Source organism: Podarcis liolepis (assembly GCF_965112155.1).
Source record: "Podarcis liolepis genome assembly, chromosome: 3".
NCBI classification, from domain to species: domain Eukaryota; kingdom Metazoa; phylum Chordata; class Lepidosauria; order Squamata; family Lacertidae; genus Podarcis; species Podarcis liolepis.
In genome coordinates this window covers 99,824,047-99,841,929 of record NC_139557.1, presented here as the reverse complement: position 1 = coordinate 99,841,929, position 17,883 = coordinate 99,824,047, and positions in this window count along the sequence as shown.

Below are 17,883 nucleotides of genomic sequence, written 5' to 3'. Positions count from 1 at the left end.
TTTGTTGAGTGTTTCCCAGCTTGATCGTCAAGGGTTTAAGGTGGTGTTTGCTAAATCTCGCTGTGAAATTCTTAGAGATGGCAAGCTCATTCTGTATGCAAAATGTGTAAATGGATTGTACCAATTGCCTTTTGTTTCAGGTACAGGCACTGCAGAAGCAACTGAGAAAAAGTGTTGCAATTTATCTGTGGATAAGAATGAGAAGTTGCATGACCAATGTATTCATTATTATCACCGTATTTATGCTCATCTGAATTTCCAGGCTGTGGCAAAAATGCCTGATATGGTTCAGGGTATGAGGTTGAAAGAATGTCCCTACCACATGAAATGTGTTTCTTGTGCTGAGAGTAAGGCAAGGCAAGCTCCCAAAGGTACAGAGTCTGGGAGAGAGGCCAAGAAACCATATGAAGTCATTCACGCAGACTTAGTGGGGCCTCTAGCGCTCTCTAGAGGCAATTCAAGGTTTTTCATGGTTCTGATAGACTCCTATTCAAAATATGTTTGGGTCTATGTGCTGCAGAAAAAGTCTGAAGCCTTTACCAAGTTTCGCCAGTTTTGTAAATGGCTCAGAAATGTACATAATGAGAATGTACGTTTTCTTTTCACAGATAGGGGTGGAGAGTTTTGTTCAGAAGAGTTTGAGAGTTTTCTTTCTGAACAGGGCATTGAGCATAGGACCGCCACGCCCAGATCACCCTGGCAGAATGGTTTATGTGAGAGAGTGAACCAGACCCTGCAGCAAGGAATCAGAACGCTGTTACATGATTCGGGGCTACCCAATCCTTTTTGGGCCGAAGCTCTTTCGTTTTTCTGTCATGTGTATAACAGGAGGTACCAGTCTAGTGTAAATTGCACCCCATATGAGATGCTTCACGGAAGAAAGCCATGTGTAAAGCATTTTAAAATTTTTGGTTCGCAGGTTTGGGTGCACACCTCGCATGGTGACAAACTGAGCAAGCGTGGAGAACATGGTATTTTCCTAGGTTATGAGAAAGGGTCTTATCGTGTTCTGATCACAAACACGAAAATCATAAGGCTGACCAGGAGTATTGATGACAATCCACAATGGAACAGAGTTGGTGTTTTTCAGTATCATCCCATTTGTGATGATGGTGCAAAAGGGGCAAAGAAAGTTAAGAGAGAGGCAAGTGTTGTTGTTGGTGATAATCCTGATGCCAATGTAGTCCCAGATGATGGCACAGATTATCAGAGCCCAAAAGCCTCAGGTGAGTCTGACGCTGACTCAGACTTAGCAGCTTCATATACTTTAGCTCCCCATTCTCCCAAAGAGGAGGAAGCACCAGAACAAGAGGATCAGAGAGTTCTGCGCAGGTCCGAGAGAACAACCAAGGGTGTACCACCGAAAAGGTTTTCTGAAGAGTTTGCAAAGACTGCGGTCACAGGCAACTCTGGTGGGGTTTTTAAACCAAGCATGAAGTGTGCTGAGAGTAGTAGCACAAAACGCTTTATTTATTTCCTTACCTGATATTTGAAGGAAAGCGTGTATTTCAGTTCTGAAAATGGTTTGTTCAAATCTGCCTAATTAGAGATGTCAATTTGTATCTGAGAGGAAGAAGTGTGTGTGAAGATTTTTCCAGAAGCTGCTTATTCAATGGTATTGTAAAAGTGTGTTATATGCTGGGAAGAGAGATACCTGCAAATATGTTAACCAAGGTTGTAAGCAGAGAACAACTTTTGGAGTGTGTGTGTAAATTGCAGTTATGTTAAAGATTCTTGAAATGGTCGGATGAAATGGGGGAGGATGAGGAGATTTCACCCCTCCCATACCCAAGAATCTCCTGACCATCTCCTGATGATCTCTGCTGACTCTCCACAGAGAAGAGGAGGTGTGTCCTGCCTATTAACTTATTCTGCCCAGCAACATATCTGTGTGTGAGAGAGAGTCAGTCAGTCAGTGTATCGGAGAGAGTGAGAGTGTTAGAGATCCTAGAGATTAGATTGCTGCTAAGAGCAGCTGCAGACTCTCAGTATAGCATTGCTTTATGCTCAGAATAATTAGCTCTGTATATAGTTTTGTACCATAGTTGTAGTTATAGAATAAAAGGAAGATATTTTACAGAGCTGCTCTCCGAGTGGTTTATACTCTGCAAGACTCTGCAAAACTCTGCTGCGCAACGACTGAAGTATTGAGACAGTGAATCCGGTGCTCTCAGCTCTAAGCTGTGAGTCCACAGCACTGTGACCGTTTCCTGCGGGAAGGAGGTCTCTGGCGGTGCTACCCAGCTCGCCCAGCCCAGTCGGGGTTGAGGTACATGAGTCCAGTTGGCGCACTGGCTCTAGGGCGATGCTGACAGTTCGAATCCCTGCGACGGGGTGAGCTCCCGTTGCTCGGTCTCTGCTCCTGCCAACCTAGCAGTTTGAAAGCACGTCAAGTGCAAGTAGATAAATAGGTACCACTCCAGAGGGAAGGTAAACGGTGTTTCCGTGTGCTGCTCTGGTTCGCCAGAAGTGGCTTAGTCATGCTGGCTACATGACCTGGAAGCTGTACACCGGCTCCCTCGGCCAATAAAGCGAGATGAGCGCCGCAACCCCAGAGTCGGTCACGACTGGACCTAATGGTCAGGCGTCCCTTTACCTTTACGGCCTGTGCACATTTTGCCAAAGATCTGAAAAAGGCCTATGCATGCCCAAGCATTTGGGATGATACATTTTGTAGGGTTCCCAAGTTAACCAAGAGTTATGATGATTGTGCTGATTGCATGTAGGGACAAATTTGGATCTTTGGCTGAGCACAGACACAGCAGAGTCACACCAGCTGGCAGGATCCTGCGCCATGGATTCGCATCTGTGACTCGTATGAATAATAATAATAATAATAATTTATTATTATTATTTATTTATTATTATATTATTTATATAGTTGGTCTGTCCCACCCATCTGGCTGGACTTCCTCAGCCACTCTGGGCGGCTTCCAACAAAATATTAAAATACAGTAATGCATCAAACATTAAAAGCTTCCCTAAACACGACTCACGTTTCCTTCAGGTTTAAGCCCAGCGGCAAACATGCATTCCATCATCCCTGTGCCTTCAGAGACCGCAGTGAAACTCACACAGATATTACTCAAAAGGGTCAGAATCTTTGTCTAAAACAATTATACTAGCTGGAAGACTTCCTTCGCTCCAAACATTTCAGTTTGTAAACTGCAAAGTCAAGCGAAGGACCTCAGCTGCAGTTCCCTTCAGGTTGCTGATTATTTGCTTTCTAGATTGGTGATTATATAAGATGAATTCCCACATTTATTTTTTTAAAGGTAATCAGTATACCAGTTTGAAAATACATGTATGACAATGCTACATTTCTGAGAAGTCGAATCCTGTTGGGGAGAATTTAAAAAAACACATGTTTACAAATCATATTACAGGTGAATTGAATGCAAATGTCAAGATATCTGGAGGATACTGAATTGAATATAAGAAGAGTCTGGAGGTTTGAGTGAATGGCCCATCTAGTCCAGTATCCTGCTCTCATAATGGCCAACCAGATGACTATAGAAAGCCTTCAAAAGTTCAAATAGGATCTGAGCAGAGCATCATTCTCTCCTCCTGGGATTCCCAGCATTCAGAGGCATACTGCATACTTCGCTTTTCAAATGATGTGATTCTATCGACCTACAATGTGACCCACTATTTAAACCAATTGGGTGTGCTGGTGGCACTGTGGTCTAAACCACTGCCGATCAGAAGGTCGGTGGTTCAAATCCCCGTGACGGGCTGAGCTCCTGTTGGTCTGTCCCATCTCCTGCCAACCTAGCAGTTTGAAAGCATGCCAGTGCAAGTAGATAAATAGGTACCACTGTGGCAGGAAGATAAACGGTGTTTCCATGCGCTCTGGTTTCCGTCACGGTGTCCTGTTGCCTCAGAAGCAGTTTAGTCTTGCTGGCCACATAACCCGGAAAAGTTGCCTGTGGACAAACGCCAGCTCCCTTGGCCTGAAAGCAAGATGAGCGCCGCAACCCCAGAGTTGCCCAGGGGTCCTTTACCTTTTAACTTAAACCAATAGTCAACATTATTTCATAACACAAAAAGACAGGATTTCAGACAATTCCATTTTCCTCTAGTTATATCATGCCATGTTGCATCCCACCTCACATTGTTCCAGAAGGTTCCCCAACCCTCTGAAGCAGATTTTCAGGGGGTCTCGAAGGACTGTGAGAGAAACTGGTAAAAATTGCCTCCCTTTCTTCTGCTAGCTGCAGTACTCTGGAGCCAATCCCCTATGTTTACTGTAACAATGTTAATCTGTTGCATATTGCACTTAGTTCAAATTATTTAATAATTCTTACAGATGCTCATGTTGTTGGTTTTTTGTTTTAAAGATTCCTTTACTTAACGCCTTCAGACTGGAATTGATTCCAAAATATAGACCTTCAATAGTCTGAATACAAACGGTCTGTGGGTGGATCTAGACACAGGTTAAAAACACTATAAATAAGTCAGAAACGAAATCGTTACAAGAAAAAAAAGCCTGTGTAAAAATCCTTATAACCTCCTTTTTGCTCTCTGGCGCCATCTGGTGTTGCATGTTTTTAACATGTTCAAAACGTATTATTGTGATGAATGTAAGAGGAAAGCACTCACAATAATCTATTTTAGATTTCAAAATAAAGCACAAATAGAAGCTGATTTATTATACCATATGTCAGTCAAAATAGTTGCTGTAAACAGCAACTAAAAAAAATCTAGTCTCTTTCCTGCTTACTGATACCATCAAAGAACTGCTTTACCCTTTCCTATCTGCTTTTTCGTTCCGGCAGTGGTACAAACTGTGGTAAACAAAAAACAAAAAAATATATCTAAAGGAGATAAAACATGGTTGTACTTCATGGTCACAAATTCCAAGGTGGTTGCTGTGTTAATCAGCAACTACTACAGCTAAAAAAACAACAAGCCAGTGTTTTGTGGCACCATTCAGACTAGGGCTAGATGTGTTTCAGGTAAACGTGTTACAAACTTTGCATGAGAAATTGGGTAAGCAAAAACTGAACTCCACAGCGCCATCTGGTGTCACAGTGTTAGAAGGCATAAACAACTCATGTAAAGCATTTTTTCTTTGCCAACGCAGCTGAGTCCTTAGGGCTTAAATCCTATATGCAAGGCATCCCCAAACTCGGCCCTCCAGATGTTTTGGGACTACAGTTCCCGTCATCCCTTTTTTTTTAAAAAAAATAATATTTATTCCTTTTACAACAATTTAAACACTTACAGAAAAAACAAAGAAAAAACAGTACATTACAATACAAAAACACTACATAAAAATTAACAAAACAAAACAAAAACAATTTAAAAACACATCAAAAGAGAAGAAAGAAAGAAAGAAAAAACTTCCAATATCTTATCTTTCTTTCACATATTTCCACGGCCTCCTCACACCTCCCTTTTTGTATTCCACTTCTATTAATTGTTTCAGCAATTCCTTTCCATCTTCCCCTGTTTTCTATCCTATAATTATCTTAACACATTTTAACCTTATTTTCCTTTAATACTCTATTAATCTATTTATACTTAATTCCTTATAACATTTCTACTGAAGCCATATAACTTCATTCCAACATTCTTCTAACATTCATTAATTTTACAATATTTCTATAAATAATCTTTAAACTTTTCCCAGTCTTCTTCCACCGACTCTTCTCCCTGGTCTCAGATCTTGCCAGTCATTTCCGCCAATTCCATCTAGTCCATCAACTTCATCTGCCATTATCCAACACTTCAGTGCTTCCAAGAGACAACCATTCTCTCAGCCAGCAAAAAGCAGATGGTTCACAACAAAGTTTAGGGGTCTGGCAGGGCAGGTCCACCTCCTTCTTTAGCATCCGTCAATATCTTAAATTTTACTTGAGGCTTCCTGCCCTGCCAAACAAATCCAGAAACATCCCTCTGCCACCTCCTGAAACAATCCATCCCATCCAAAACTTGCACTATTTGGAACAAAAGCAACATCCCCGGCAACACAGCAACCCTCATCCCCACCACAACAGCTCGGCCCAACAATAGCAACTTCAGATTTGTCCATATTTCCCAATCCCCCTTCTCTTCAATCCAACGTCCTTCACAGTTACCCTTAAATAAATTCACATTTTTGGCGGTCATACTGACCCCCAAAAGCCTCTCTTTCTCAACCGATGTTAGTCCTGTCTCCTCCTGAAGCTCTGTCAAGCTTTCCTTTCCCAATTCAGGTAGGGCTCTGGTCCTCAAATTCCTCTGTTTTTCTTTAAGTTCCATCATAACAGATGTCAACTTATGTTCATCGAGTTGCCTTTGAATGGATGGGGCTCTCTCACACTCCAGTTGTATTGTTTTACATTCAGCAGCAAGGGTTTTCTCCCTGACTTCACCCGCAGTTTGCCGTGTCAAGGTAAATTCCTGTATCAATCTCTGGATGGTTTCTATGTTGGTGTTCACCTTTTGTCCCAGATTGTCTGTTTTCCTGTGAAGCTGTTCCAGCGAATCATTTATTTTCACTAATGCAACCACTAAGGCCTCTTCTGTCGACATTTCATCTGTTTTTTCCTTTCCATTTGCCATAACACTTGAGAGATTCAAGGTCAATCTCAGAGTCTCACAATTTTTATCTTGCAGCTGGAAATCCCCCTAGCCCAGCTCTTATAAAGTAACCAATTTCAGAGACTTCCACTAGGGGGAAACAGTTTCTATTTATAATAGTCAACAATGCCCCCTTTAAACGCAACTCATACAATCCAAAGTTAGTTTCAGATTTCAGTTACTTTTTACTCCTTTTTAGAAGCAGCCAGAGACAATAGAAACAATGTATTTTTCTTACTTTGCTAGCTGTCAAGGAACGTTCTAAGTGCTGTCAATGAACATTCCAAAACGTCAGTCCTACTGGTAGCCCGTTTCCAGGGTCAGAGCGGCGGTATTTTAACTCCCTTCACTCTCTCCTGCAGGCATACTCAGTCCACAACTCCCCCCCCCTTCTCTTGCCTCCAAGGGGGGTTTTACGCTCTTTACCGATGGAAATTTAGTCTTTTACAAAAGGCTTTCCAAGACTTCAGCCTACAGCCTCCTTGCCTCAGTCTATTTACAAATAGGGAAGGCGGACTTCCTGTTTTGAACCTCCCCATTTCGATGCCAAATTAAACATTTAAAATCCGATTCTCCCGTCTCAGCTCTACTCACGGGTAATTACTTTGGAGTCAAATTGTCCACAGGAAAAAGTCAATGCTCTCCGGCAACTGCTATGCGGCTTTGCTCCGTGGAAGAAGCAGACGATTCGAAGCACCGCGCCGCTCACCCCACGTTGCTCCGGATCCCCGAAACCGGGTTTCCCCGTGAGTAGGGGAGGCGCAAAAGGTGCCCGCCGAATCCCATGTTCACAGGCTTCTCCCGCCTGTGATTTTTACGGGTCTCTGCCTTCGCCGTGGCAGCCAGACCCAAATTTCCACGGAGCAGATTCCTCCCGGTCAGAGGAAATCCGCCATTGCCGGAGGCACCAACCTGGAAGTCTCCTACAGTTCCCATCATCCCTGACCACTAGTCCTGTTAGCTAGGGATGATGGGAGTTGTAGTTCCAAAACATCTGGAGGGCCATGTTTGGGGGGTGCCTGCTATATGCACTGCACTTACCAGGGACTTACTTCTAAGTCAGGGCCAGCCCATACATGAGGTGAGGTGAGGTGAGGCAATCACCTCAGACTGTGCCAGGGTGTTCTGCCTCAAACAGCAAAACATCCCAGCCCAGCCCTGTTCTGCATAGACCTTTGTAGGATCACAATGTATCAGATTTTTTAAAATTCCTTCCATTAGTGCCTTAGAGACCAACTAAGTTTTTTTATTGGTATGAGCTTTCGTGTGCATGCACCGTCTCTAAGGTGCTACTGGAAGGAATTTTTTATTTTTTTCTGACTACGGCAGACCAACACGGCTACCTACCTGTATCAGATTTGTTATGGCATAAACTTTCACAGTGGCGTAGCGTGGGTTGTCAGCATCCGGGGCAAGGCAAGTAATTTGCGCCCCCTAACCAGTGGATTTGCGCCCCCTAACCCTAACCCCCAGATGTTGCGCCCAGTGCGGCCAGCCCCCCCTGCACCCCCCACGCTACGTCACTGAACTTTCATGAGCTGCTTCCCACTTCATCGGGTGCACAAAGCATTACTTTAAGTTGGGAAACTCAGCGAAAGATACCTATGTAACCGTTTGCTTTCTGAACAGTTGGGCATGCCGTGCAGTACATTGGTCTTATGAGACTTATTTTCTAATTCTGATTAGTTCACATGTTTATGCCATCCCTCCTTGTATATACACAACCATGTATATGGTCTCCCCATGCCCTGCTATAGCCTCATAACCATTTGAATTTGGACACACTTGACCTTGACAGGTCAAGCTCATCCACTGAGCTTCATGGTCAAGTGGAGATTTGATTCTGGATCTTTCTCCTCTGCCCAGGGCAGGTGTCAACAGAAGGTCCTGGTAACTGCTGAAGGATGCCAGGCCTGTTTTTTGTGGAATGTGCAAGTTAGAAAGCAAAGCAATCTATAGAAAGTAGTCTGTCTATCTTAACATGAAATGGCAATACTACTACTACTACTAATAATAATAATAATACCATTGGTAGGGTTGTCATATGTCCATAATTTCCTGGACACATCTAGAATACTGGTGTCGGAAGCAGTGTCTGGGTGAAAATTGTGATTTTCCTTTAAAATAGTCTTTTCTTTTTAATTGTGGATTTGCCAAAAAAGCTCAACAAATTTCTGTCCGGATTCTCACTGTTTGAAATACGGCAACCCTAAATAACCAAAGTATTGTAAGCTTAGCTGGAACGGTCTTCCATAATACCAATCAAGAAAGCACAGTTATTTAAGACGCTAACATTGTTTACTAACTACTTCGCTGCTGCACATTATCCTTGACAGTGATAGCATTTAGTAATTTCTAATTCTCCTGTTGAGAGTAGGGTGGTCATACTTGTTATCTCTATTTTGTAGCTCTTTTCTATAAAAGTTCGTCATAATAGCCTTGTGTGGCAGAGACTAATATTATCACCTTTGTATTTCAGATGGGCATTTATGGCTGAGCAATAATGGTTTACCTAAGACTACAAGGCCCACCAAGTACTGAAAGAAATCACAACTGCAGTAAAAACAGCCATAATACAAGACAATAAGCAGCAAAGCCGATAAGAATTCCAATAATGGGATGGAAGATTATTATGTTGTTTTGTTCCGATGTCAGGGACTTATTTTCTCTCAGTGGATTTAGGTCGACAATTTTCCCACTGACCTTGAGCTAAATAAATGGCAACAAATTCCTTATACAGTACATTTACTGTTGCTTTGGTCATTGAGCAGCACAGAACTGAAATAGATTATTGAATACAAAATGCAGTATTTAAAACAGTTTAAAACAAATTACAGTCACAGTTAGAGTGGGCCCTAAGATATATATCTCAAGCATCAAAGACCAAGGTAAAGAGGTGGGACCAGCATACCACAAAAATCAGTGATGATTTTTGTGTCCATAAATCTCCAAGACAGGGGTGCCAACTTGAACAAAATATATGGGGGGGGCAGGTAAGCCCCTGTCCCACATAATTGATCACATGACACTGCACACACACACCATTGAATGGCAATGCCCATCTACTTGGGGGGGGGGGCTGCAAATCATTTATGGAGGGGCCGAAGGGACATTGGCCCCTTGGAGTTAGCTTCTATGCTCCAAGGGCAGACCATCCCAATCGGTCGTCCACCCCTGCAGAGTGCAATAGCCACATTTGACCCAAAGCTCACTAGGAATTGGTCCCTCCTTGACAAATGACTCACAACGAGTCCCACAGAGTACAATATTACCATTCTACTCTGTGGCAAAAACCAGACTGAGGATATGTCCAACCACAGGTGGAGGAAAGGTAAAAGAAACAAGTGAATAAATAACCGGTAGGCAAGAGAACGGCAGAGCACAGCAACACACTCAGCCAGTGTTGTCTACTAAACCCCTGCAGAAGTAAGTATTACAATCTCCTCATCATAGATACTCTTTGTGGAGGCTGGTTCACTTGGGCAAATGAGACACTGCTCCAATATTATTATTTTATTATTCATTAAATTTATATTCCAACCTTCCTCCCAAACGAGACCCAACCTCAGTCTGCCCTTAGCCAGCCACCACCTGCCTTCCTTCTGACTTACCGCCAGTTCAGGGGGTAGCATTACCTGTTAGCATCCTCATCCATGTTCTCAATGTTGCCCCTTGTGGAAGTCACCAGAGAGGACAAAATTAGAATTCGTTGGCTCTGCTTGTCATTGGCTGTCACTGGCTCCACCTACTTTTGGTCTTCCTCCTTTCTGCCCTGCCAGTCTCCAAGAGACACCAGACACCGTTGTGACCATTTGACCATACTCAGTGATGACTCATTGGACCATTTTTCTTCCAGCTTGCAGTTGCCTTTGTGAGTTCTTAGTCCTGTGAGGCCGCTAGGACCCTGATGATTCAAAATTGTCATCAAAGCTTGCCGATATTATCTTGGATAGACGTAGAAGAGATGGTTTTGTGAGTCAATCTACTAACAGTACAAAGACTCACTTTAGAAAACCAAACCTCCAAGAAAAGAACACTAAACCGCACAGCCATACAGAAATACTTTACCCTGTTTATGCAACCACTTCCCTTGTGGGTTTTAACTGCAAATAGTTACATCAGAATTGGTACGTGTGCCCATTATAGGCACTAATTCTCTCCCTGCCTGTCGTCCCAGCTCCTTGCAAACAAAAGCCTCTGGTGACCTTGATCCTATGCTATCTCACCGCACACGAAGCTTCAAGCACAATGGGAGGGATATATTTCCCCCCTTTATAATCTCTTAGTCTGTGAACTTTCGCACAGAAGTATGGTTAACGTGACTGTGCATTTTTCAAAATGAAGGCTCTTCAATGCTAGATCCCTTCTGCCTGTAAACACTAAAGCAAATTTATGCATCTTCCATGACACCCCAAATGATTTTTTTAAATTTAATTTTACACTTTACAAATATATTTATTTCATTCACAAGCAGGAGCTGAGATGAGGGACAAAGTAGGCATGACAGAGTCAGCTTCATGTATGTATTGAAACACACAGCTACCCTGTCACATAGAAGGGGAATGCAGAGGATCCCGTTAAAAAAACCCAGCCAGGAACAAAAGCCAAATTTTCCCCCAACGCTTGGCTTATATCCCATCAGCCCAGCTTTCTAAGCAACTTTCTGTCTCAACTAATCAGCTTCAGTCCTTTTCTGAATCTCTGGTTCAATTCGATGAGAGCTAAGAATTCTTTGGTGTGGCTGCAAAATGTTAGACTAGCCTCCGCAGGGTTGTTGTAAGGATAACTGCAGTGAGAAGCAGGGACATTGTACAGCTGCCTAGAAGCTGTGGAATGGACTTCTCTCTTGACTTTCCAGAGAGGGTGCAAAACATCTCTTTGGCCTTCAGTTCAGCCGGTTGGTTTACTTGTTTTCTGCCGTTCTGTTCTTTCCTGAAAGCCTTACTGCAATGGTTTTGTTTTAGCTCTTTGTGCAGTGCCTTGAATATGTGGAGAGGCAGCTAACTAGAGATTTTAATCAGTCTGTGGTCAGAGATGCTTCTGGTATCAGAACCTCTGCTGGGGCGGGGATAGGGGAACACCTGGAGAGAAAAACAGGTTAAGGGCTACAATGAATGGGAGCATCTGCACTTGCCCGTTACTGTATACATGGATTTTTTTCTCCTATCTGATTGGGGCGGTTCCATGTTTTGACATGAGGATATGTGACACAGCCACCTTGTTGAAGCTGAGCAAGTCTGGACTGCTTGGGAAAGGCAGCAGCTCAGTGGGTAGATCATCTGCTTTGCATGCAGAAGGCCCCAAGTTCACAATTCCCAGGTAGGGCTGGGAGACTCATGTCTTTAACCCTAGAGAGTTGCTGCCTGTCAGTGTAGAGTATACTGAGCTAGATGGAGGAAGGATCTGACTCAGGAAAAGGCAGCTTCCTACATGTTTGTTCAGAGCCTGAATAGGAGACTCCTGGAATCCCTAGATTCCATGAAGGAAGAAAAGCTAGACTGGTGACTGGGAGTGGCAACTGAGACCACTGAGGTGGTACCTGAGGTGGTACAGTGGTACCTCAGGTTACATACACTTCAGGTTACATACGCTTCAGGTTACAGACTCTGCTAACCCAGAAATAGTGCTTCAGGTTAAGCACTTTGCTTCAGGATGAGAACAGAAATCGTGCTTCAGCGGCGCGGCAGCAGCAGGAGGCCCCATTAGCTAAAGTGGTGCTTCAGGTTAAGAACAGTTTCAGGTTAAGTACAGACCTCTGGAACGAATTAAGTACTTAACCTGAGGTACCACTGTAATACCGGTCTTGAAAGATCTACATTGGGCCCTGGTACCTTTTTGAGCACAATTCAAAGTGTTGGTGCTGTTCTTTAAAGCTCAAAACGGCCTTGGCCCAGTACAGTCATACCTCTGGTTACAGAGGCTTCAGGTTGCGTTTTTTCAGGTTATGGACCGCTGAAACCCAGAAGTACCAGAACAGGTTACTTCCATGTTTCAGCGGTTGCACATGTGCAGAAACGCCGAATCACAACCCGTGCGTGTGCAGACGCAGGTTGCAAACGTGCCTCCCGCACAGATCACATTCGCAACCTGAGCGTCCACTATATACCTGAAGGAGTGTCTACACCCCCATCGTTCAGCCCGGACGCTGAGGTCCACCTCCGAGGGCCTTCTGGCGGTTCCCTAACTGCGACAAGTGAACCTACAGGGAACCAGGCAGAGGGCCTTCTTGGTAGTGGCGCCCGCCCTGTGGAATGCCCTCCCATCAGATGTCAAAGAAATAAACAACTATCTCACTTTTAAAAGACATCTAAAGGCAGCCGTGTTTAGGGAAGCTTTTAATGTTTGTTGTTTTATCGTGTTTTTAATATTCTGTTGGGAGCAGCCCAGAGTGCCTGGGGAAACCCAGCCAGATGGGTGGGGTATAAATAAATAGTAGTAGTAGTAGTAGTAGTAGGTTACAAATTTGGCCTCAAGATTTAAAAAACGAGGCAAATGTTTTTAGGCATTACATTGTTAAACAGGAAGGTGTATTATATGCCCTAGTGCTTTTCAGCCAGAGGCCCTCCATTTAAAATACTGAAAGAAATCACATTTTATAATAAAAACAACCATACTGCAAGATAGTAAGCTGCAGGGAGAAGTCCCAGTGTTAAAATGATGACGAGCGCTAGAAAGGGGTGTGTGTCCATTGAAGACAGTGTTCAAAGGAAGTGGGCTGTTCGTCCACATCCCACACTTAATCCGCACCAATTCTGCCTTTTCAATTCTCCAAGGACAGAGTGTGTAATAGTTATCAACAGCCCTCTGAATATAGGGAAACTGTCAACAAGGTCACCTGCATGCTCTTCAAACTATGTTGCTGCATCATATTCTTTCATAATATGCCTGGGGCTGAACGTGTCTCCAGCAAACCCTCAAGATTTATTTTCAGCATTCATTTTATCTTAATTTAACTTAACCTGTGAACATCTTTCTTAAAGCGGTCGGGTGGGGGCCCTCGAGGCCTCTCTATCTGCTTCCTCCCTCGCTACACCCCTTTCTAGCCCCCACTTGGTATCTTTCCAAGTAGTAATGCGTCCTTGAACTCTGATAATACTTCCTGCTTGTCTGAGCGCACTCCTCTGTTGTCTCCCGAGACAGATGGAAGCCAACAACCAACCAGCCTGGATGGATGGAAAAGAGTGAAGAAACAAACCTACTGCACAAAAAGGTAAAAATTCGCATTTAATACTCTCCCCACCCTTGCCAGGTGGCCCTCAGGTGGTTGCCTAGAAAGGAATGTGGCCCTCGACATTATCTTTATTACTTTGCTTTACTCTTCCCTGTTCTGGGGTTGAAAATATTCAATAAAGAGCAGGTTAGGAATACTTCTAATTACTAATGAAGATGATGTTGTTCCCCAACCTTATTCTTTAGATGGTGATGCCCCCAAATGAATTTAGTCAGGATTAAACAAACTTTGCTCCTCTACATGATTCATTGGAACATCTCTCATTATAGGGCAGCAATCTCTAGGTTGGATTACTGCAACACATCAAACATAAAGCTACCTCTGAAGACAGTTCGGAAACTTCAGCTGGTGTAAAATTCGGCAGCCCGGTTGCTCACTGGGGTAAGACCAGTTGAGCATATAACACCAAATCTGGCCTGACTGCACTGGCTGCTGATTAGTTTCCGGGCCCAATTCAAAGTCCTGTCCCCTTCCCCCCCCCAAAAAAGTGCTGCTTTTGACCTATAAAGCCTTAAACAGCTCAGGACTGCAATACCTCAAGGAATGCTACTTTCCATATGGACCAACCCAGATCCTTCAATCATCACCTGAGGCCCTTCTCTGTGTGCTTCTTCCACAAGAGGTGCAGAGAGTGGCAACACAAGAATAGGTCTTTTCTGAGGTGGCTTTCTGCTTGCGGAATACTCTCCTCAGGGAAGCTTGCCTGGCGCCAGGTGATTTTTCTCTTTAACCAGGCATTCGACCGATGAATGTTCCAAATGTGTTTGTGGGGGGGGGTATTGGTTTGTTTCTGTATTATTACATCTTTTATGTTCTCATTTTGTATTATTCCTGTCATGCACCACCCTGGGATCTTCAGATAAAGGGTGGTACAGTGGTACCTCGGGTTAGGTACTTAATTCGTTCCAGAGGTCTGTACTTAACCTGAAAATGTTCTTAACCTGAAGCACCACTTTAGCTAATGGGGCCTCCTGCTGCTGCGCCGCCGCCAGAGCACGATTTCTGTTCTCATCCTGAAACAAAGTTCTTAACCTGAGGTACTATTTCTAGGTTAGCGGAGTCTGTAACCTGAAGCGTATGTAACTTGAAGCTTATGTAACCCGAGGTACCACTGTATACATATTTGATTAACAACAGCAACAGCAACACAACTGAGAGAAGTTTAACTGAAGCTTCATTGAAATCCTACATTGAGTGTCTACTCCCGTAGTTCCCAGTGTTTTTCATGTCACCACCCCCTTGGTTCCATGCCCCTTACTCTATAAAAAGCATTGTTCAGAATAATAATAATATTAATAATAATAGAGTTATACCTCAGAAGTCAAACATAATCCGTTCTGGAAGTCTGGTCGACTTCCAAAACGTTTGCAAACGTGTGGCTTCCGATTGGCTGCAGGAAGCTCCTGCAGCCAAATGAAAGCCACGGAACCCGCGTCAGACGTTTGGGTTCCAAAGAACGTTCGCAAACCAGAACACTCACTTCCAGGCTTGCGGCGTTTGGGAGCCAAAACATTCAGCTCGCAAGGCATTCGACTTCCAAGGTACGACTGTAATTTATTATTTATACCCTGCCCATCTGGCTGGGTTTTCCCAGCCCCAGAATAGCGGTTTGCACAGCCCACTAAAGAAGATAATGCACAATAAAATTAAAAACATTAACAATTAATTGCACATTCATTCAACATCCAACCCAAACTACTTAGGTTCATTAATTCAACAAAACTAAGAACTTGATCAAGAGATACTAGCTTTTCAGTTCGAGATCTACTTAATCCACTTTCCTGTTTCCAATAGTAACCAGCCAGCTGCTTCTGGGAACCTGATAGTAGGGAATGAAGGTCACAAGCCTCAGTGTCAGGTACGCCTAAACAAGATTTCCCCTCACATGTTTCAAGCCCCATGCCTCAGCAGCTGCATGCTAGCCCTGCCCTCTCTGTTGCAGTGTTAGGCAGGGAGCCTTCTGAAGCGGGTCTCCCAATTGCATGGAAGCTTCTACTTGTGTTCAAACAAACATAGGTAGAAGCCCCCTGGGAAGGTCTGGGACTGAGCAAGCAGGGATGCTGGGGTGGGACCAGGCTGGATGGATAACATCAGAATAGGGCTATACAGTGATATCTCGGGTTAAGAACTTAATTTGTTCTGGAGGTCAGTTCTTATCCTGAAACTGTTCTTAACCTGAGGTACCACTTGAGCTAATGGGGCCTCCCACTGCTGCCACACCGCAGAGCACGATTTCTGTTCTCATCCTGAAGAAAAGTTCTTAACCCGAGGTACTATTTCTGGGTTAGTGGAGTCTGTAACCTAAAGCATCTGTAACCCAAGGTACCACTGTATTAGCTTCCATGTTGATTCTGGATACAAGGAAGCCGGGTTCGAATTCCAACTTGGGCCCCCTGTAGTGTGAATGCGGCAAAGGTGTAGATCACACGGGTACTCCTACCAGAGTCTGCTTGCTGACAAAACCCTGCTTAGTTTTTGTATGAGTGAAATAGCCTTCAAATGAGATCATGTTGTGGTTTTGAGCATGTCAGACTGACCTATTTCACAGGGCTGCTATCAGACCAAGGTTGCAATCTTCTACCTACTTACCTGCAAGAAAGCCCTAATTAACACAGTAAGACTTGATTCCATATCTCTTTTCTTTTGTGTAAACACTCCAGGAGCTTTTTTGGCTCAAGAGTGAAGTTAAAAATGTTTAAGATCAATAATAACAGTGATTCTTGAGATGATTATCCAGAGCAAGGTTTGGGATACAAAACAACCCTCCCTTTCACTGGGTTGCTGACTGAAGGGGAGCCAAAATGAGCCCACAAGAGGAAAGCATCAGAAGTTTTCAGAAGTATGTACAATGAAAAAGAAAGGAAGCCTAATGAGACAATCCCTCCACCAGATTGTCCAAGCTAAGTAGCCCTGGAAAGCTGAGCATCAGTTGGGGGTGGGTGGGAATGGCCTTACTCCGCTTGGAGGAAATGGCTGGGTGAACATGAGTGCACCCATAGCTGTCAACTTACAGATTTGAAAATAAGGGACCAGCAGCCTCGAAAATAAGGGATCAGCAGCCAATATAAGGAATTTTCCGGGCACTGGTATGTTCAACCTCTGAGCCAAAGGCAGAAAGCCCAGCCAGCAGCCAAACGAAGCCTCAAGCGGTGGTTCCCACAGCGCAGCAACCCGGCAAAGGGGATGCAGCAAGGAAGCCACCATCACCTCTCTGCTGGGAAGTGCTGAGCAAAGGCGAGTCCCCAGGCAATGCGGCCAATTTGATCCGCACAAGGTATGCAAGCTCCACCCCCCAGTCGTTCTTAGACTCCTTATTGGGTGAGCAACGCAGCCAAGCAACACAGTTGGAGCCTCCCTCCTCCCTGGCTGGCAGGGAGGGAGGGAGGGAGAAGAGCTGCTTCCTTTGAAACCTGGGAAATTTAAGGGACATCATCAATAAGGGACAGCAGTGGGACATGGCGCTGGGATAAGGAAGTTTCCCGCCAAATAAGGGACAGTTGACAGCTATGAGTGCGCCTGTTTAGGGAGAGAGGACCCCTCACCCTGCAATGTTTATTGATGGATCCCACTCCTGCCACCAAACAGTGACATTGCATTTGCTTAGCTCACTCCACCCAACTCCTCCTTCCTTGCATCAAAACTGGTCACACAACTCATTCCGGATCTGACACCTTCAGGCATGCTAGCAGGGAAAGGATTCAAACTCTTGGATCTTTCATCACAAATATACTGCCAGTGCCACGTTTACAGTTTAATAGTGGACGTTTTATGAATGTGCTGGATGTAGCAAATCAAGTCCCCTGTAACGTATTGCATTTGATGCTATCTGAGCTGAGCTTATACCTGCAAAGGTTCATTCGAACAGGAAGATCATGAAGTAATGAACACACATGCATGGAACTCAGATCTAAGTTACTAGCCAGAAGCACATCCAACGGCGGCTAAGTCATGCAAACACACCGCAAGGTTGCCAACTTCCCCTCGCAGCTTGGCTCCTGTGCCGTTAACGGCAGGCTTGACAACCAAGAACTAAGCCTTCCCCAGCATGCTGATGTCAATACGTATAGGCAAAGCTCCCCCTCCCC